At 41.8% G+C, this 21481-nt stretch overlaps 1 protein-coding gene across 6 annotated transcripts in view; it reads left to right on the forward strand.

Annotated features, from left to right (window-relative positions):
• NLK (nemo like kinase) overlaps positions 1–21481 on the forward strand; it is a 188186-nt gene that overhangs the window by 120821 nt on the left and 45884 nt on the right. The window lies entirely within an intron of this gene.

Below are 21481 nucleotides of genomic sequence, written 5' to 3' on the forward strand. Positions count from 1 at the left end.
AGGTGCAAGGGCCCAAGAACTTGGGCCATCTTCTACTGCTTTCCCAGGCCATAGCAGAGAGCTAGGTCAGAAGTGGAGCAGCTGGGACTCGAACCGGCACCCATATGGGATGCCAACACTGCAGGTGGCAGCTTTACCCACTACACCACAGCGCTGGCCCTTGTTAATTAAAGTTGCTAGACACCAAGAGACATGCATTATGTGAGGACCTAGAATTTCAGAAGCTACTAAATTTTGCCAGACTAACCTTAATTGTTGGATACAGGGCACCAGTGAACTTTTAGCCATTTCATAAAACAGCTGAGTCCCTTGCTATCAATTCAGTGTATTTGAGAGCAGTACCTCAGAAAACTTGATAGACTTACAATACACTAACCCAAATCTTTATTTTAGCCAGAGTACAATTTACTTATGTACCATTCACTGTATTACTTTGCTCTCTACATACTACATTCATGTCATGATTCAGTATTAGTTAAATGCAATGAACTGCACTATCGGTGATGGATTTCACAATTACATGTTTAATTGGAAGTCTTTCCTATATTTTTAAAGGTTTGTTTATTTGTGTATTTATTTATTTGAAAGGCAGAATTACAGAGAGAGGGAGAAACAGAGATCTTCTATCCACTGGTTCACTCCCCAAATGGCTGCAACAGCCCAAGCTGGACTGGCCTGATGCGAGGAGCCAGGAGCTTCTGGGTCTGCCACGTGGGTGGCAGGGACCCAAGGACTTGGGACATCTTTGCTGTTTTCCCAGGTACATTATCAAGGAAGTGGATCATAAGTTGGGTAGCTGGGTCTTGAAACAGTGCCCATATGGGATGCCAGTGTCAGGGGCAGGAGCTTTACCTGCTACACCACAACACTAACCCTCTTCCTGTTACTGATAACATCATTTAGAGATGGCAGAAAAACCATATAAAAAAATAAGATAAATTTGAAATGGCATTTTTCCAAAGGGAATATGATTTACATGAGTAACCAAGATTTGAGTTTGTGTGTGTGTGTCTGGGTTTCTTTGGGTTTGTGGAATATTAATTATGAGATTCTAATCTGATATAGAATTTTTAGAACTCTTAGCTCAAGACTGAGAAACCTTTGAAGTTAATGGAAGCCCTTTAGCAAAATTAGGAGTCCCCTCTGCAGAGGTCCTCAGAGGTCTCAGAGATTAGCACTTTTAATTGATCCCTTGTGTTTCCAAACTCAGTTCCCAAAACCAGCCGTATAGGTACTTCTCAAAAATGTGTCCTCTAGGGGCAGGTGTTGTGACATCAGGTTAAGCTGATGCTTGGGATGTCCATATTCCTTACTGGAGTGCCTGGTTGAAGTCCCAGCTACTCCACTTCCAGTCCAGCTTCCTGCTAATACATCTGGGAGGAACAGATATTGGCCCAAGACCTTGCAAGTACTTGGGTTCCTACCACCCATACGAGAGAACTGCACGAAGTTCCTGGCTTCTGGCTTTTGCCAGCATGTGGGAAGTGGAAGACACCCCCACACACACTTAAATTTTATGTGTGTTTGTGTATCTCATGGAAACTTTATAGTCTAAGGAATGAGTGAACTTTGAAGGGACAGAGCTGTTGGACATAATATTTTTCAGCTCTCCAAAACTGACATGAGACCACATTAATAAATGAATGCAGTTTTCCCCTTCTTTCATTGGTGTTATCCTTTTCAGGTTGCCTCATCTTTCCTTTTGAGATCACAGTGACTTACAGGAGCTCTTTCAAGTGGTTTCTGGTTTCTTTTTTATATTATTTTGCTTTTTCGCTGGAATGGGTGTATATTGGGAAGAAATAAAAGCACATTCATACATTTTGTCAAAGGTTGTGGACTTTGAGATCAGGCAGTCTTGAGTTCAAATCCTAATTCTCCCCACACACACTTTCTAGCTTTCTGAAAAGGTGATTTGATAGTCCTCCATAGCGTCAGTTTCCTCGATAATGAAGGAGATAATGTTCTTCCTCACAATGCTGCTGTAAGGAATGAATGATGGATGTAGGACATTTGATACAGTGCCTGGCATATTGGTGTTTCATAAACTCAGCACCCTGCCTCCTTCCTAAAGCGATGATAATGATAGTTGACACTCATCCCTGCTCCTTATTGCAGCAGTAATCCTGTGTAATAGATGTCATTGTGCCTGTGTCAGAAATGCAGAAACCGACTCAGAGAAGTTTATTTAACTTGCCTAATGTTATAAAGCTAGTAGATGGCAGAGTAGAGATTCTAAGCCTGGTCATTTTAATTCTATAGCCTACACCACACTGCCTCCCACTGCTGAATCCTTTTAACTCCATTTAAAAAATCAGTTTCCAGGCATTCCTTCTCCTGAAGTGGAATTATTATTTTGTTCTTACCTTTTTTGTGGTTTCATTTTTCTGAGATATCCTTCATCTTTCAAAGGACAGAGTACAGGTTAAGAAAAAGATCTGGGATCTAATCCCATCTCTGTGCATACTAGCCAAGTGCCTTTACCTCTCTGTAACCCTCTTTGCTCATTTGTTTAACAGGAATCATAATAGATTTAATTCTTAGAGTAATGAGAAGTAAAAGGCAAAGTAAATTTAAAGCTGAATGTATAACACATAGGAAACTCACAATAGGTATCAACTGTTGAAAGCTTGTTGCTTCCTTTTTGTCTTCTCTGCTGGATTTTTAAGTATCAATGTCAGTCTTTTTTCTAATCTCTTGACTGTCGCCTTGCATTCATCCTTCTTTCCTGTCTTGTCATTCAGTTAGCATGCTTTCTACACTTGGTACCTAGTCAGTATTTATTGATGCTAATGATGATGGTTAAACAAAGATGCTGTTGGCACCAATCCCAAAGCCTCTGAGATTGCTTGAGTAATCATGACTTCCTAAAAACAGAAAAGTACTCAGTCATCTTACTCATAATTGAAGGTCAGAATTTGATGTCAGCATTTGTGTCTATGGTGATTGTGTAGCTTTTTTCCTGCAGAATTACCTTTGACAGTTGGGGTAGTCAGGATTTCTGGCATGAAGCTGATTATTCTGTATTCTTAAATTGCTTCTAAAACAGAAGCAGCATCATGGAGGTGAGTTAAACAAATGTTGATTATAGGATAGTTAAGATTTGTGTCAATTGGAGCAAAAGGTCAGGGGAAGCTTCCCAATGAGCTGTAGGTGGTTAGCAGGCTGTAGTGTAGATTATTTGCCTAACCTTCTTACCCATAATTCTTTTTGCATCAGAGAAAATTGCTCAAACCTGTTCTTTTTAAAAAAAAGTTCTAAGCAACTTTTTTAAAAAGAGATTTCTATTTATTTATTTGAGAGGTAAGAGTTACAGACAGTGAGAGGGAGAAACAGAGAGAAAGCTCTTCCTTCCATTGGTTCACTCCTCAGATGGCCACAATGACCAGAGCTGCACCGATCTGGAGCCAGGAGCTTCTTCGGGGTCTCCCATGTGGCCGCAGGGTCCCAAGCACTTGGGCCATCTTTTACCGCTTTCCCAGATGCATCAGCAGGGAGCCGGATTGGAAGAGGAGCAGCTGGGACTAGAACCGGTGCCCATATGGGATGCCAGTGCCACAGGCAGAGGATTAACCTACTGTGCCACGGCGCTGGGCCCTCTAAACAACTTTCTTTTTTGCCCTCCTGGTGTCAGTATCTCTAAAGTGTTCCCATTTATCTGCTTGACCCTCAGAAGGTTCCTTATGTCTTGCTTTTTCCTGCCTCTAAATTTGTCCTTCATGAACTCTTATACTCTGGTACTTGAAAGTTTCTGGACAGTGAAATCAGATGATTATTTTATTTTGTTTCAAAACAATGTTTGAACCCATGAATACTCATATTTGGGCACTGTGCACTTATATCTCAGCTGTTGATGTTGATGTGCATTCTTCTAAAGAATGTCATATCATTTTGCTTTTATTTATAATATATTAATGTCTTTGTGCTTCCATAATTTTAATACCCAGATTTTTAAAATGAAAGGCGGAAAAATATAAAGCTTGGGGACCATTGTTATAGTGAAACTGGTTAAGCCAAAACTTGCAATGCCCGCATCTCATATCAGAATACCAGTTTGAGTCCTGACTGCTCTGCTTCTGATCCATTTCCCTGGTGATATACTTGGAAAGCAGTGGATGATGGCATGGGTACTTGGGTCCCTGCCACCAACGTGGGAGACCCAGATGGAGTGCTGGACTTGGCTTTGGGACACAGCCATTAAGGCCATTTTGAGAGTGAACCAGCAAATGGAGGATCTAATAAAAGAAAAAGCTTCTTTCTGCAAAGAAAAAGAACATTGTAACCAAAAGCAAAATACCCCATCCCTGTCATATTTCCTTTAGTAAAAAGTAGAGATTGTTGTTTCTTTTTCCCAAACTTACATTGTCCATTTTCACCTCCCATCAAAGGCCTGTCCTGTAGTTTCCAGCAATCTCTAATTCAGACATTTATTCCCCCAGTTTCCTATCAAGGAGGATTACCCATCATAAACAAAAAAATTAAGCTTGAGTCCTGTGACCCTTTTGTACACATACACACACACACACACAAATATACTTTGAAAAGTTCATGGAAAAATAAAATTACAAGATAGTAACGTTTTCCACAAACTGAAGATTCCACATGTAACATGTTCATGCAAAGTGCTTAATATTTTTTTTTAAGATTTATTTTATTTATTTGAAAGACAGTTACAGAGAGAGTTCTTCCATCTGATAGTTCACTTCCCAGATGGCCTCAATGGCTGGAGCTGCACAGATCTGAAGCCAGGACCCAGGAGCTTCTTACAGGGCTCCCATGTGGGTTCAGGGGCCCAAGGATGTGGGCCATCTTCTACTGCTATCCCAAGCCATAGCAGAGAGCTGGATCAGAAGAGGAGCAGCCAGGACTAGAACTGGCGCCCATATGGGATGGCCAGGGCTTTTAACCCACTATGCCACAGCACTGGCCCCACAGAGTGCTTAATTTTAAAGTTTGTCATACCCATTTTTAAAAATAATAAGAAATATGAAACTAAGCATGTATGATTTATAAGGTCAGAGAAAATAGTTCCTGAGTTACCAAATTTATTTTTATAACTTAACTCAAAAATAGTATAAGAGAGGGGACGGCATTGTGGTGCAGCTGTGGCTTGGGAAAGCAGCAGAAGATGGCCCAACTCCTTGGGCCCCCTGCACCCATGTGGGTGACCTGAAAGAAGCTCCTGGTTCCTGGCTTCAGATTGGCGCAACTCCAGCCATTGCAGCCATCTGGGGAGTGAACCATCAGATGGAAGACCTCTCTTTCTGTCTCTACCTCTCTCTGTAACTCTGTCTTTCAAATAAATAAAATAAATCTTAAAAAAATAAGACAAGTATAAGAATAAAGACTTGAACAAAATGAATTCTCAGGAGGTAGAAGGAATGTGGTAGGAAAAATTTGCCACTTACGATTTTTTAACCTTTGTAGTTTTCAATTATTGACAAAGGGGTTATTATTTGGCTGTTCAACCTGACATTTCTTCTTTTTTTTCCCCAAAGAAACCTTTTATTTAATGAATACAAATTTCATAATTACAACTTTAGGAATATAATGATTCTTCCCACCATACCTGCTCTCCCACCCCCATTCCCAACCCACATCTTCCCTCTCCCATTCTCAGTCCCATTCTCCATTAAGATTCATTTTCAATTAACTTTATACACAGAAGACCAGCTCTATGCTAGGTAATGATTTCAGCAATCTGCACTGACACACACACACACAAAAAAAACAAACAAAACTTTGATAACAAGTTTTACAGTTAATTCACATAGTACAACTCATTGAGGACAGAGTTCATGCATGGGAAGTAAGTCCTCAGTGACTCCTGTTGTTAATTTATCAATCAACACTCTTAATTTATGATGTCAGTGATCACTCAAGGCTCTTGACATGAGCTGCCAAGGCTATGGAAGCCTTTTGAATCCACAATGTCCATCATTATTTAGACAAGGCCATAAGCAAATTGGAACTTCTCCCCTTCGAGAAAAGTACACCTTCTTTGATGGCCCCTTCTTTCTACTGGGGTCTCTCTCACAGAGATCCTTCGTCCAGGACTTTTTTTTTTTTTTTGGCCACAGTGTCTTGGCTTTCCATGCCTGAAATACTCTCATGGGCTTTTCAGCCTGATCTGCATGCTGATTCTGTGGTCAAAGCGCTATTTAAAGCAGTTGTCATTCTATGAGTCTCCTGTGTGGACTGCTTCCCATGTTGGAACATTCTCTCCTTTTGAATTCTATCTATTATCTTTACCAGACATTTAATCTTATTTATATGATCCCTTTAACAGTTAACCCTATCTATATGATCACTTTAACACTTGATATGGTCACTTTAACACTTAAGATGGCATTTTTTGCCACCAGCTTAATGGGATTTGGGGTCCCATGGCAAGTTTTTTTTTTTTTTTTTTTTTTTTTTTTTTTTTTGACAGGCAGAGTGGACAGTGAGAGAGAGAGATACAGAGAGAAAGGTCTTCCTTTGCCGTTGGTTCACCCTCCAATGGCCGCCGCGGCCGGCGCACCGCGCTGATCCGATGGCAGGAGCCAGGTGCTTTTTCCTGGTCTCCCATGGGGTGCAGGGCCCAAGCACCTGGGCCATCCTCCACTGCACTCCCTGGCCACAGCAGAGGGCTGGCCTGGAAGAGGGGCAACCGGGACAGAATCCAGCGCCCCGACCGGGACTAGAACCCGGTGTGCCGGCGCCGCTAGGCAGAGGATTAGCCTAGTGAGCCGCGGCGCCGGCCCCATGGCAAGTTTTTAAACTAACCTTAGAAGTAAGTCCTTAGGAGTGAATGCAAAACTACACAGCTTTGCAGTTACAAACTTCCTCCTCCCTCTCTTAATCCCATTCTTACTTTTTACTGAGATCTATTTTCAGTTGACTTTATACACCTATGATTAACTCTATGTTAAGTAAAGAGTTCAGCAAATAGTATGAAGGGGGAAAAAAAAAAACTTCCTTGACAGTCAAGACAAGGGCTGTTCAAGTCATTGCTTCTCAAAGTCAATTTCACTTCTACAGATTTCCTTTTAGGTGCTCTGTTATCACAGATCAGAACATACGCTATTTCTCCCATTGAAACTGGCTTATTTCACTAAGTATGATGTTTTCCGGATTCAACCATCTTGTTGCAAATGACTGGATTTAAATTTTTTTTTTTTTACTGTTGTGTAGTACTTCATAGAGTGCATAATTTCTTTATCCAATCTTGAACTGATAGGCATTTTGGTTGATTCCATGTCTTAGCTATTGTGAATTGAGCTGCCTTATACAGCTGATTTCATTTCCCTTTAAATTCCCAGGATTGGAATGGCTGGGTCATATGGTAGGTCTCTATTCAGATTTCTGAGGTATCTCCAGACTGTCTTCCTTAGTGGTTTTACCAGTTTACAGTCCCACCAACAGATTAGGGTATCTTTTTTCCCACATTCTCACCAGCATTTGTTGTTTGTTGGTTTCTGTATGAATGCCTGGGGTGAGGTGAAACCTCATTGTGGTTTTGATTTGCATTTACCTAATAACTAGTGATCCTGAGCATTTTTTTTTTAATTTTTTGACAGGCAGAGTGGACAGTGAGAGAGAGAGACAGAGAGAAAGGTCTTCCTTTTGCCGTTGGTTCACCCTCCAATGGCCGCCACAGCCGGCGCACTGCAGCCGGCGCACCGCGCTGATCCGAAGCCAGGAGCCAGGTGCTTCTCCTGGTTTCCTATGGGGTGCAGGGCCCAAGCACTTGGGTCATCCTCCACTGCACTCCCTGGCCACAGCAGAGAGCTGGCCTGGAAGAGGGGCAACCAGGACAGAATCTGGCACCCCGACTGGGACTAGAACCCGGTGTGCCGGCGCCGCAAGGCGGAGGATTAGCCTAGTGAGCCGCGGCGCCGGCCGATCCTGAGCATTTTTGCATGTGCTGTTGACCATTTGGATTTCCTTTTTTGAAAAATGTCTGTTTAAGTCCTTTGCCCATCTCTTAACTGGGTTGTTTCTTTTGTTGTGGAATTTCTTGATCTCTTTATATATTCTGGTTATTAATCCTTTATCAGTTGCATAGTTTTCAAATAATTTCTCCTATTCTGTCGGTTGCCTCTTCAATTTCCTGAGTGTTTCTTTTGCAGTACAGAAGCTTCTGAATTTGATGTAACCCCATGTGTTAATTTTGGCTTTGATTGCCTATGCCTCTGGGGTCTTTTCCAAGAACTCTTTGCCTATGCCAATATATTGCAGGATTTTCTCAATGTTCTTTAATAATTTGATGATATCAGGTCGTAGTTTTAGGTCTTTAATCCATTTTTATTTGATTTTTGTGTAAGGTGTATGGTAGGGGTCCTGCTTCATACTTCTGCATGTTGAAATCCAGTTTTTCCAGCACCATATGTTGAAGAGGACATTTTTTTTTGCAAAGAAAAGGGTTGTTACAACCTAGGTTTGAGTCCAAACACTGTGTTGAGTAGCTTTACCTGTCCCAGTTTCAGTGTATTTTATCTCTTAAATGAGAAAAGTTATAAATTACGCAGTTATTAGGATTAAATGAGATGACGTTTAAAGTAGCACAGAACTTCAAAAAATGCTAATGTTCATTCTCCCTCTCATAGTCTGTAATTAAGATTGTAACTTAACTGTCTTTTATTTTAAAGTAATCCATGTGCTGTAATGGTATTTGGTTAAGAACTGAGAATAATAGACTCATTAAGGCAAGCTCCTATGCAAAACAACTTGGTGGAGTGGAAAGACCACTGGACTAACTAATCCTGGCTTTTTATGGGCAAGAATAGGACTATGGGTAAATCACATAAGCTCTCTAGTCCACATTTGTATTTCTACTAAGTAAAGTTTTCCAGTGATTAATATTTGAGAAAACAGTAAAGAAGCTTGAAATAAATTAACACAGATAATGTTGCTTCTCTTGGGCACCTGAGGCTAATTGTTCATTTGCATCATTCATTTTTCTGAAGCAAATCAGTACATTTTGAAATTCATATTTCATGGTGCTACTTAACTAATTGCTACAATCAGCAGTGATTTATTGTGTAACAGGGCTGTTCAAATCACTCTGAGGTTGGCATACCATGTACAGTGCATTTTTAACCTTGTTTTTAATCACAAGTTTTAAAGGGGGATATTCTAATATTCTCCTAAAAGCCCTAACTTTGGCTCTATAGTTTCACTTTGCCCAGTGGTAACTTAAGCCATAGGGAAGTTATTGGCCCACTGCATGGGTACACCAGCTGTTGTAGAGGCTGTCCCATTTAGAGGGACCAAAAGTGGAAAAGGACATCCTATTTTTACTCTTGTATGGAGACCCTCATTAAATTACTCAGAAACAATAATCAGATAGATGCTGTTCAAGTTAATGGCACTTCTGAATCCCTGTCAAGAGAGCTTTATTTAATGTGCAACAGACCTGGAGTGATGCAGGTGTCTTTTCAGACCCTCATTTAATGTAAGCTGCTTTAGTTGGCATGGCAACTGGTTGAGCCATCTGGGAGACATTATGCTGGGGATTGAGACTTCAGAGGATTCTGCTACAGCAAAGCAAAAACCTTATCATAAAGTAGTATGTGTTGCTCCCAAATTTTTGCAGCTACATTGTTAAGTTTTCAAATTCAGCAATTATATTTTCCAAAGAAAACTGTAAAAGGTTGGCCTGGTTGTTTTTCTGTGGGGAAAAAAAAAAGAACTGCTGTATTCATGGAATGAAAAATGTATTTCCCCTAAGAATTTACTTTCCTAACCTAAAGCATGACAAAATATATTATTAGCATATTGGTTGATTTAATCACTTTGTGAGAAGCTTGTGTTTTGATCTTTTATGTTTTTTTTTCTTTTTTTTTATCTTTTATTTAATGAATATAAATTTCCAAAGTACGACTCATGTGTTACAATGGCTTCCCCCCCATACCGTCCCTCCCACCCACAACCCTCCCCTTTCCCACTCCCTCTCCCCTTTCATTCACATCAAGATTCATTTTCGATTATCTTAATATACAGAAGATCAGCTTAGTATACCTTAAGTAAGGATTTCAACAGTTTGCTCCCACACAGAAACATAAAGTGAAAAATAATAGATGATTTTTTTTAAATGATGATGAAATCAGATCAGACCTATTGTCATGTTTAATCCCAGTGAGAGTCAAGTTGGGAATTGATAATTTCTTTCTTTCTTTTTTTTTTTTTACAGAAGATCAGTTTAGTGTACATTAAGTAAAGATTTCAATCGTTTGCACCCCCATAGAAACACAAAGTGAAATATACTGTTTGAGTACTCATTATAGCATTACGCCTCAGTGTACAGCACGTTAAGGACAGAGATCCTACATGAGGAGTAAGTGCACAGTGACTCCTGCTGTTGACTTTACAAATTGACACTCCTGTTTATGGCATCAGTAATCTCCCCATGCACCAGTTATGAGTTTCCAAGGCTATGGAAGCCCCTTGAGTTCTCCGACTCTTATCTTGTTTAGACACGGTCATAGTCAAAGTGGAGGTTCTCTCCTCCCTTCAGAGAAAGGCACCTCCCTCTTTGAAGACCTGTTCTTTCCACTGGGATCTCACTCACAGAGATCTTTTTGCCAGAGTGTCTTGGCTTTCCATGCCTGAAATACTCTCATGGGCTTTTCAGCCAGTTGATCTTTTATGTTTAAGAGATAATAGCTTTCTTTTTTTTTTTTTTTAACTCATATTGAGTCTTTTTTTTTTTTTTTTTTTTTGGACAGGCAGAGTGGACAGAGAGAGAGACAGAGAGAAAGGTCTTCCTTTGCCGTTCGTTCACCCTCCAATGGCTGCCACGGCCGGCGCGCTGCGGCCGGCGCACCGCGCTGATCCGAAGGCAGGAGCCAGGTGTTTCTCCTGGTCTCCCATGGGGTGCAGGGCCCAAGCACTTGGGCCATCATCCACTGCCCTCCCTGGCCACAGCAGAGAGCTGGCCTGAAGAGGGGCAACCAGGACAGAATCTGGTGCCCCAACCGGGACTAGAACCCGGTGTGCCAGCACTGCAAGGCGGAGGATTAGCCTGCTGAGCCGCGGTGCCGGTGAGATAATAGCTTTCTGCACAGAAGTTAAAGGAAATGGTAGACTGGAGCTCTGTGTGTCTCTGTACCCTGGACTTTCTGATTTAATTAGAGTTTACTAGCCTGCCCCTCTTCTTTTTTGACCCAACCTATTATCTCCTCAAGGAGCAGATATATGAAAGTAGCATTCTTTGACATGCCTGTTTCTTAAATATTATAATAGAAGGGTGAATGAAAGGCTTTTCAAGTTCACCAGTCTTGAAGACTGGTGAACATGATGATACAATTATTCATGTTTAACAGAGGAATTACCTTGTTAGTGGTGGGTCAAAAATAGCCCAGTTTGTTGGTTTGAGTCCATTAGAGTTAGGATGAACAACATCCTGATCTGATACGTTTAATAATGCTAAGTATCAGAATTTTTTTTCAAAAATGACTAGTTATGAAAATATCTGGTTAGAACAGTACCTATTCCAGCCAGACAGTGTTTTCCTTTTTCTACTTTTTTTGAAAATGCATATAATGTTATTTCATATTTAATCTCTGTTTGGGTCTTTTTGTATCAGTTTGTTCCTTTTATAAGTCAAAGCAAATTTTCCAAGTGCCAGCACTCTGAATTCAACCAGATAAGTTGAAAATTAAGATGTTTTCTCTGCATTTACATGCATACCAACTGTCACTGTTAACAGTAAAGATCCTGACATCACAACTTGTCTGCCAGTTTTCTAAGATGTGAAGCAGAACAGAATATAACCTACTCTTCAGATCCATGCAAGACCTTTTCTATCCCAGTGGGAGCAAAAAAAGTTCTTAGTAAACTCAGCTGACATGACTGACATCCCATACAGCTAAGTATTTCATACTGTTTGTTAAGGAGTTGTTTTTTTCTGAAAACAATCTTAAAAAAAAAAAAGCTTTATTTATTTATTTGAAAGGCAGAGTTACAGAGAGGCAGAGAGAGAGGGCGGGCGGGCAGGCGGGCTTCCATCTGCTGGTCACTCCCCAAATGGCCACAATGGCCAGGGCTGCACTGATCTGAATCCAGGAGCCAGGAGCTTCTTCTTGGTCTCCCATGCAGGTGCAGGGGCCCAAGGACTTGGGCAATCTTCTACTTTCCCAGGCCATAGCAGAGAGCTGGATTGGAAGTGGAGCAGCCAGGACCTGAATCGGCGCCCATATGGGATGCCAGCGCTGCAGACCAGGGCTTTAACCCACTGTGCCACAGCGCGAGCCCCTTGAATACAATCTTAAATTGACAACTGTCTTTGTTCATTTGGGCTGCCGTAACAAAACTACCATAAATTAGGTAGCTTATAAGCAGTTATTCCCAGTTCTAGAGAATCAGATGTCTAAAGTCAATATCCAGAAAGATTGGTGTCTGGTGGGGCCCCACTTCCTGGTTTATAGTGTTTAAACTGTAAGCTAAGGGCCGGTGCCATGGCTCACTTGGCTAATCCTCTGCCTGTGGCGCCAGCACCGCAGATTGTAGTCCCAGTTGGGGCGCCAGGTACTAGTCCCGGTTGCTTCTCTTCCAGTCCAGCTCTCTGCTGTGGCCTGGGAGTGCAGTGGAGGATGGCCCAAGTGCTTGGGTCCCTGCACCCGCATGGGAGACCGGGCAGTGTAGCACCGGCTGTGGCGGCCATTGGGGGAGTAGGCCAATGGAGGAAGGACCTTTCTCTCTGTCTCTCACTGTCTATAACTCTCTCTCTCTGTCTCTCTCTCTCACTAACTCTGCCTGGCAAAAAACAAACAAACAAACAAACAAAGCTAACATGGTGAAAAGGACTGACAAGGAGCCATCCCTGCAGTGCCAGCATCTATGGGCGCTGGTTCAAGTTCCGGCTGCCTCTCTTCCAATCCAGCTCTCTGCTATGGCCTGGGAAAGCAGTAGAAGATGGCCCAAGTTCCTGAGCCCCTGCACCCACTTGGGAGACCTGGAAGAAGCTCCAGGCTTCGAGTCAGCACAGCTCTGGCCATTGCAGCCAACTGGGGAGTGAACCAGTAGATGGAAGAACTATTTCTCTCTGTCTCTCCTTCTCTCTGTGTGTAACTCTTTCAAGTAAATAAATAAATCTTTAAAAAAAAAAAAAAAAGACCTACAAGATCTCCTAAGCCCCTTTTATAGAGACGCTAATCCCCCTAGTGGGGCCCCTGCCCGCATGACTTCATCACCTCTAACCCTGTGGTCTAGGGTTTCAGCATATGGATTTAGGGAGACACAAGCCATGTGCAACAACACTGAATACGTTGATGGACATTGTGAAGTTTTCCTCTTTGGGTTGTTTTGTTTTGTTTTTCCTGTATGATGTTCCTTTGATGTTTGGTTTTGATTTTGTTTTTTTGTTTGTTTGTTTGTTTGTTTTTGTTGCTTGAGATTTCTGGAACCAGCAGAACTCCAGAATATTGGGACTTCTGATTAAGACTTAATGGTGCAACTGTTTTCTTGTCCCTATCCTGAGGTTAATATTTCCTAGTGTGAAAACATGTTTCACTATATACAAAAGAATTAATACCCTTAATATAAGAAGCTGTCTTACAAATAAAAATTATCACCCCAGTAGGAAATTGAACAAAGGACAAGAACAATTTTCTTTCATTTCTGTTTTTCTGTCATACACATACATGTGAAAAAGTCCTCAAAAAAGTTCATGGGAAATGTGCATTACCTTTTAATTCCATTGGGGGGGGCAGCATTGTAGAACAGTGTGTTATCACTGCCTACAGTGCCAGCATCCTATATGGATGAAAGTTTGTGTCCTTGTCGTTCCACTTCTGATCCAGCTTGGAAAAAGTAGAAGTGCTTGGGCCCCTACCACCTACCTACATGGGAGACCTGGAAGAAGCTCCTGGCTTTCTGGTTTTAGGCTGGCCCAGCCCTGGCCATTGTGCCCATTTGTGGAGTGAACCAGCAGATGGAAGACCTCTTTCTCTGCAACTTTGCCTTTCAAATAAATAAAATTTAGAAAAAAAATTTATTTCCTAGGAACATTTTGTAACCCTCTTATTTGTGGAAAATAAACATGTAAACTAGTTTTCTGCCTGAAAACATAGTTGATAGAACACAAATCTTTACTACCATTCCTTCTGCCAGTCCTTCTAAAATGTCAGTAAAGGGTTAAAAATTCAGACTGGAAGAAGCATAAAACCAAGCTACCAGTAGTGAGAACCCAGAAACAGGTTGGTTCTTGCTATAGAACATGAGAAAGACTCAGGAATTGAAAGCATCAAGTACCTCAGAAAGTGGGGATGTAGGTGGGCCCAAACACAATATTGGTTACAATCATGTGTAAGAGATACCCTGCCCTACAGGTGACTACACGTTTTTCTTTTCTTTTCTTTTCTTTCTTTTTTTTTTTTTTTTTTTTTTTTGACAGGCAGAGTGGACAGTGAGAGAGAGAGACAGAGACAAAGGTCTTCCTTTGTCATTGGTTCACCCTCCAATGGCCGCCGCGGCCGGCGCACTGCAGCCAGCGCACCGAAGGCAGGAGCCAGGTGCTTCTCCTGGTCTCCCATGTGGGTGCAGGGCCCAAGCACTTGGGCCATCCTCCACTGCCCTCCCGGGCCACAGCAGAGAGCTGGCCTGGAAGAGGGGCAACCGGGACAGAATCCGGTGCCCCGACCGGGACTAGAACCTGGAGTGCCAGCGCCACAAGTTGGAGGATTAGCCCAGTGAGCCGCGGCGCCGGCCCACGTTTTATTTCTTCAAAACAGCATGGACAACTATGGTACCTTTGGCTCCTAACCCCACTGACACAGAACCCTGGCAGCCTGACCTGTAGTTCTAAAACAGAAAATTTGAGGATTTTTTTTTTTCCTGGAGGAATGGATTAACCCAGTAGAGAATCTACACATAATTGAGGTCCCCGGCCGGCGCCGCGGCTCACTAGGCTAATCCTCCGCCTAGCGGCGCCGGCACACCGGGTTCTAGTCCCGGTCGGGGCGCCGGATTCTGTCCCGGTTGCCCCTCTTCCAGGACAGCCCTCTGCTGTGGCCAGGGAGTGCAGTGGAGGATGGCCCAGGTGCTTGGGCCCTGCACCCCATGGGAGACCAGGAAAAGCACCTGGCTCCTGGCTCCTGCCATCGGATCAGCGCGGTGCGCCAGTCGCAGCGCGCCGGCCGCGGCGGCCATTGGAGGGTGAACCAACGGCAAAGGAAGACCTTTCTCTCTGTCTCTCTCTCTCACTGTCCACTCTGCCTGTCAAAAAAAAAAAAAAAAAAAAAAAAAAATTGAGGTTCCCACATAAGGTACTACTATACAGCTGGAAAGCACTCCCATAGAGTATTGTTATTGTGAATGAATGTAACAGCCTGAACTTCCAGTGGTAGGGGTCACTCAATTCATGGCATACCACATAGAATGGAAAACAATATTATGTCACAGAATACATAATACCATGAGAAGATGTTCTTTTTTTTTTTTTTTTTAAACATTTATTTATTTACTTGAAAGAGTTCCAGAGAGAGATCTTCCATCTGCTGGTTCACTCCCCAGATGGCCGCAATGGCTAGAGCTGGGCCTATCTGAAGCCAGGAACCTGGAGCTTCCTCTGGATCTCCCACATGGGTTCAGGGGCCATCTTCCCCTGCTTTCCCAGGCTATAGCAGAGAGCTGGATTGGAAGTAGATCAGCCAGGACTCAAACCAGCACCCATATGGGATGCTGGCACTGTCAGGCAGTGGCTTTACCTGCTATGCCACAGCATCAGCCCCCACAGTATTTTAAATATTATACATACACACATTTAGGTAAATTCCTGCTTTGACATCATAATTCTACTTCAAGGAATCAATCATTAGGAATAATCAGTAAATAATGAAAATAGCATACTTTTTTATTTTAAACTTATTTGAAACAGTTACACAGAGATAGAAAGTGAGGCAAAGAGAGAGAGAGAGAGAGGTCGTCCATCTGCTGGTACACTCCCCAGTTGGCAGCAATGGCCGGAACTGAGCCAATCAGGAACCAGGAGCTGCTTCTGAGTCTCCCACACAGGTGCAGGGGCCCAAGAACCTGGGCCATCTTCCACTGCTTTCTCAGGCCATAGCAGAGAGCTGGATCACAAGTGGAGCAGCTGAGACTCAAACTGGCGCCCATATGGGATGCTGGCACTGTAGATGGCGGCTTTTCTCACTACACCACAGCGCCAGTCCCCCAAAATAGCATACTTTTAGGATGTTTATCCCAGGGTTATTTAAATATAAAAAAAAGTAACAGATTTTCAACAATGATGGATTAAGTGACTTATACCCACACATTAAAACACTATACAGTCATAAAAATCTTGCTTTATTAGACCATTAACTGCCAGGGTCCTCTTATTTTTTATTTATATGTTTATATTTTATTAAGGCTGCAAATCCATGTTATTATTTATAATAATTATATTATCAATAAATTATTACTTATTTTATTGATGATTGATTACTAATTTTAATGAATTGATTTGTTGATTAATAATTGTTTTATTATTTATGATATGTATGATTTATAATAAGCATATTATTTAAGTATATTTTAGCATATATAGGTATACACATTATTTTCATCAAAATTATATAGGTTGATTTAAAGAGAGAGGATTCTAAGTGGTTTCTGTATTCTTTGTGTTCCTCAGTTTTCTACAATGAAATTAGAAAAAGACTATTAACAGAAATTTTCTTCTTTTTTTTTTTTTTTCAAGATTTATTTTATTTATTGAAAGGTAGAAACACAGAGAGGTCTTCTATCCACTGGTTCACTCCCCAAATGGCCACAGTGACCAGTACTGGGCCAGGCCTAAGCCAGGAACCAAGAGCTTCTTCAGGTCTCCCAAGCATGGGTGCAGAGGCCTAACAACTTCGGCTGTCCTCCGCTGCTTTCCCAGGTGCATTAGCAAGGAGCTGGATCAGAAGTGGCACAGCCATATGGGATGCCAGCACTGCAGGCCAAGGCTTTAAAGTGCTGTGCCACAGCACCAGCCCCAGAGATTTTCAAAAATACATGAAAGTAGAGACAAACAGTGGTTACAACAACTCTCATATATTCATTGCCCAGCTATAACAATGTTAATCATCTTGCCAGTTTCAGTATTTTTATCCCTTTTTGTTAGGGAGAGGGAAAGGAGAGCTGGGATAGTTTAACGTAGATCCCAAACATTATTTTACCTATAAATACATAAATATACATTTCTAACTCTTAAGGACTTGAAAAAATAATCGTTTTTCCATTATTACACCGAATAAAGTTAGCTAATTTCTTAATATCTCAAAAACCTCTTTTTGAATTAGGATCTAAACAAAGTACACAGATTTTGTATTTGGATATCATATCTCTCTCTCTTTTTTTTTTTTTAATTTTACTTATTTGAAAGTGTTACAGAGAGAGATAGAGACAGAGAGAGAGAAGTCTTCCATCCACTGGTTCACTCCCCAATGGCTGCAATGGCCAGAGCTGAGCTGATCTGAAGCCAGGAGCCAGGAGCTTCATCCAGGTCTCCCATGTGGGTGCAGGGGCCCAAGGACCTGGGCCATCTTCCACTGCATCCCACGTGCGTTAGCAGGGAGCTGGATTGGAAGTGGAGCAGCCAGTACTCAAACCGGCACCCATATGGGATGCGGGTGCTGCAGGCCAGGTCTTTAACCTGCTGTACTATAGCACCAACCTCTATATTGTATCTCTTGAGTCTCTTTTTAAAGATCTCAAACATTCCTGCCTGCCTTCCCCTCTTCAGATACATTTTTTGGGAGCTGTGTCATTGATTTGTTGGAGAAATTTTTTGTGAACAGTGGCCTACATTCTGTGTTTGACTGGTTGCTTCTTCATGGTGGCTTGTTTTTCATTCCCCCCCCCTTTTTTTTTTATTTGAAATACAGTTACAGAGAGAGGTAGAGACAGAGAGAGGTCTTCCATCCGCTGGTTCACTCCCCAGATGACCTCAACAGCCAGAGCCGCGCCAATCCGAAGCCAGGAGCCAGGATCCTCCAGGTCTCATGCGGGTACAGGGGCCCAAGGAGTTGCGCCATTCTCTACGGCTTTCCCAGGCCTTACTTAGCAGAGAGCTGGATCAGAAGAGCAGCAGCCAGGACTAGAACCAGTGCCCATATGGGATGCCGGTGCCCCAGGCCAGGGCTTTAACCCACTGTACCACAGTGCCGAACCCCCATATTTGTAATAAACCCGTGATTGCAGTGTTAGAGGATTGATTATTCAAATTAAGTTTTCTTAGACATTAATACTTTGGTAGGTAGCGATGTACATATCCCCAGGGCACAGTATCTTGATCCATGTTAAGTAATGCTAAAATTGGTATATCGAGTTGATGTCAGATTCTTCCTCATCTCTTTTAGTTTTTTTTTTACCAGCCATTGTTGGTCTGATCTGTGATTTCATAGAAACTGCAGAACAGTGATTTTTCCTTTTCCTAACTCTACTTTCTATTTGCATTTATTCACTGAAGTTCATCTGTAAAGGACACAGTAAACATTTAATAGATTTTCTTATAGTTTTTTAAATGTTGCTCAGAAAGAAGAAAAGAAATTAAACTTATGGAGTGCCATTGAAGCAATTTTAAACATGTGAAATCTAAACTTTGCTACTTGGGTAGATGGGTAAATCAAATGCCTCTGATACTACTGGCATCCCATATGGGTGTCAGTTTTTGTACTGACTGCTACAGTTCTCTGCTAATGGCCTGGAAAAAGCAGTGGAAGATGATGACCCAAGTGTTTGGGCCCTTGCCACCCACCTGGAAAACCCCAATGAAGCTCCTGGCTCCTGGCTTCAGCCTGGCCCCTGGCTTCAGCCTGGCCCAGCTCTGGCTGTTCTAGCTATTTGTGGAGTGAATCAGCCAATGGGAGATCTCTCTCTTTCTCTCTCTCTCTCTCTTTCTCTCTCTCTCTCTCTCCCCCCTCCCTCCTTCTCTGTAACTCTGACTTTCAAATAAATAATGTTTTAAAAATGAAATAAACCACTATTGTGTAACATTTATTAGTTGGCTTACCTTCAGTTTCCTCATCTATAAATGGAGTGCCACCAACTTCTTGCAGAGATGCCCTGAAAACTAGATGAGATGATATATTTAAAATACTAAGTACAGTGCCTATAACCTCCTAGGTGCTTAAATATATTAGTTCGCTCATTGAGATATTTATAGTTTACTGAATGCAGGCATTATTCTGAGAGTTAGGGACAGATTTATAAACAGGGTGAAAAAACCTTGAAGTAGTGATAGGTCTACAACAACCAATAAACATAAGTAAATTAGACAGGATGGTATGATAAATACTAATGGAAAAAGAACAATGTGCTGGGAGTAGCAATTGGATAGGAAACGCAAGACACAGCATTAGACTAGTCAACATCTGCTTCATTTGAAAGATAGTATTTCAGCAAAAATACAAAGGAAATGAAAGAGTTGGCTAAATAGATGTCTGGAATTGTAATCCCAGCAGAGAGAACAGTTAAAGCAAAGATTTATGATTGGAGTTCAGAGAAAAGCCAGGAGGAAAAGAGATAGGAGAGTGAGAGTAAGAAGACCAGATCATATATGACCCTGTATAGCTGCTGTAAGGATTTGACTTTACCTGAAAATGAAATGGAAGGTTTTGCATAAGAGTGATATAATTCAGCCTATTCTGTGAAGTGCATCCAAAAATTTAGATGAATTGATGTGAAAGAGCAATAGATAAATGTATGATAAAGCAAATAAGTATCCAATGTGGATGGTAGGTATATATAGGTAGTCACATTTATTTATTTATTTATTTTATTATTTTTTTTGACAGGCAGAGTGGACAGTGAGAGAGAGAGACAGAAAGGTCTTCCTTTTGCCATTGGTTCACCCTTCAATGGCCGCCGCAGCCGGCACGCTGTGGCCGGTGCACCGCACTGATCCGAAGGCAGGAGCCAGGTGCTTCTCCTGGTCTCCCATGTGGGTGCAGGGCCCAAGGATTTGGGCCATCCTCCACTGCACTCCTGGGCCATAGCAGAGAGCTGGCCTGGAAGAGGGGCAACCAGGACAGAATCCCGCACCCCGACTGGGACTAGAACCCGGTGTGCCAGCGCCGCAGGCGGAGGATTAGCCCATTGAGCCGTGACGCTGGCCATAGGTAGTCACTTTTAATGTTTTCAGATTTTCTGTGTTTGAAAATTCTTAGAAGTTAAATAAAAACTGCCAAGAAGAAAACTAAGTATAATCCTCATGCTATCACATTTTAGTTATATATTGCTTTACAGAATAATTGTAACGTCATTAAAAACCAACTTACAAGGAAATGGTACGTACCAGATCTCATTTCCTTACTTTCATTATGAGGTTAAATGCATTTCTTTGGAAAGAATCTGAATGATAAAAGCTAAGATTAAAATATCTAAGAGTGTTAAAAATCTTAAAATTTTATTTTCTGTATCATAAAGTAAATGTCAGTATATAAACAACATTATACTAAAAAATTTTCTCAGCTGCTGTGTTTTAGAAATGTAGGGGTCTTGGACCAGGTTGATAACAGTGGACATGATAAGAAGTAGCCTAATACTAAATTTTGAGGATGAAACTGACAGGAATTTCTGATAGAGTAGAAGTAGGGAGAAATTGAGAGAAAAATCAAGGGTGACTCCAAGGTTTCTGGTTTGTGGTATGGATAAAATTTAATCTGGAAAAAACTGGGTTTGCTGTGGGAAAGCCTGCAGCAAGAAAGTGGTAGAGGAAAGATCAAAATTAGTACTGCACATGTTAGTTCGAAATGTCAGTTAAGCATCCAACAGAGATGAAGAATAAGCAGTTTGGTTGGTGTATGTCTACACTTAACGAAAATTAACTAGAGATTTAAATTTGGAAGTCTAACATGGATATTATTTAAAGGCATGGGACTAGAGCCAGGTACCCAGGAAGCAAAGAGCAAGCCCTGGGGCGTTTCAGTATTAAGTGTTGTTAAGAGGAGAGAACCAACAGTGGAAACTTAGAATAACTCATGAAGGAGGAGAAATTTGGTATCTTACTGTTACTTGAAGAAAAAAAATTGCTCCGAGGAAGAGGGAGTTGTGTTTTTTTGTTTGTTTGTTTTCTTTTGACAGAGTTATAGACAGTGAGAGAGAGAGAAAGGTCTTCCTTCCGTTGATTCCCCAAATGGCCACTACGGCCAGCGCTGTGCCAATCGAAGCCAGGAGCCAGGTGCTTCTTCCTGGTCTCCCATGCGGGTGCAGGGGCCCAAGCACTTGGGCCATCCTCTACTGCCTTCCCGGGCCACAGCAGAGAGCTGGACTGGAAGAGGGGCAGCCAGGACTAGAACCCAGCACCCATATGGGATGCCAGCACCGCAGGCGGAGGATTAACCAAGTGAGCCACGGCACCGGCCCCAGGAAGAGGGAGTTTTAAAATGCTATCATTTTTAATTCTTCTTGCTCCCAACTCACCTAGTTTTCTGCTTTTTTTTTTTTTTTTTTGTTAAAACATTAAATTAAAAATTGTCTTAGGGTTATACTTAAGTCATAAATTCAC

Source organism: Oryctolagus cuniculus, chromosome 17 (assembly GCF_051225735.1).
Source record: "Oryctolagus cuniculus isolate XC-2025 breed Fujian yellow rabbit chromosome 17, ASM5122573v1, whole genome shotgun sequence".
NCBI classification, from domain to species: Eukaryota; Metazoa; Chordata; class Mammalia; order Lagomorpha; family Leporidae; genus Oryctolagus; species Oryctolagus cuniculus.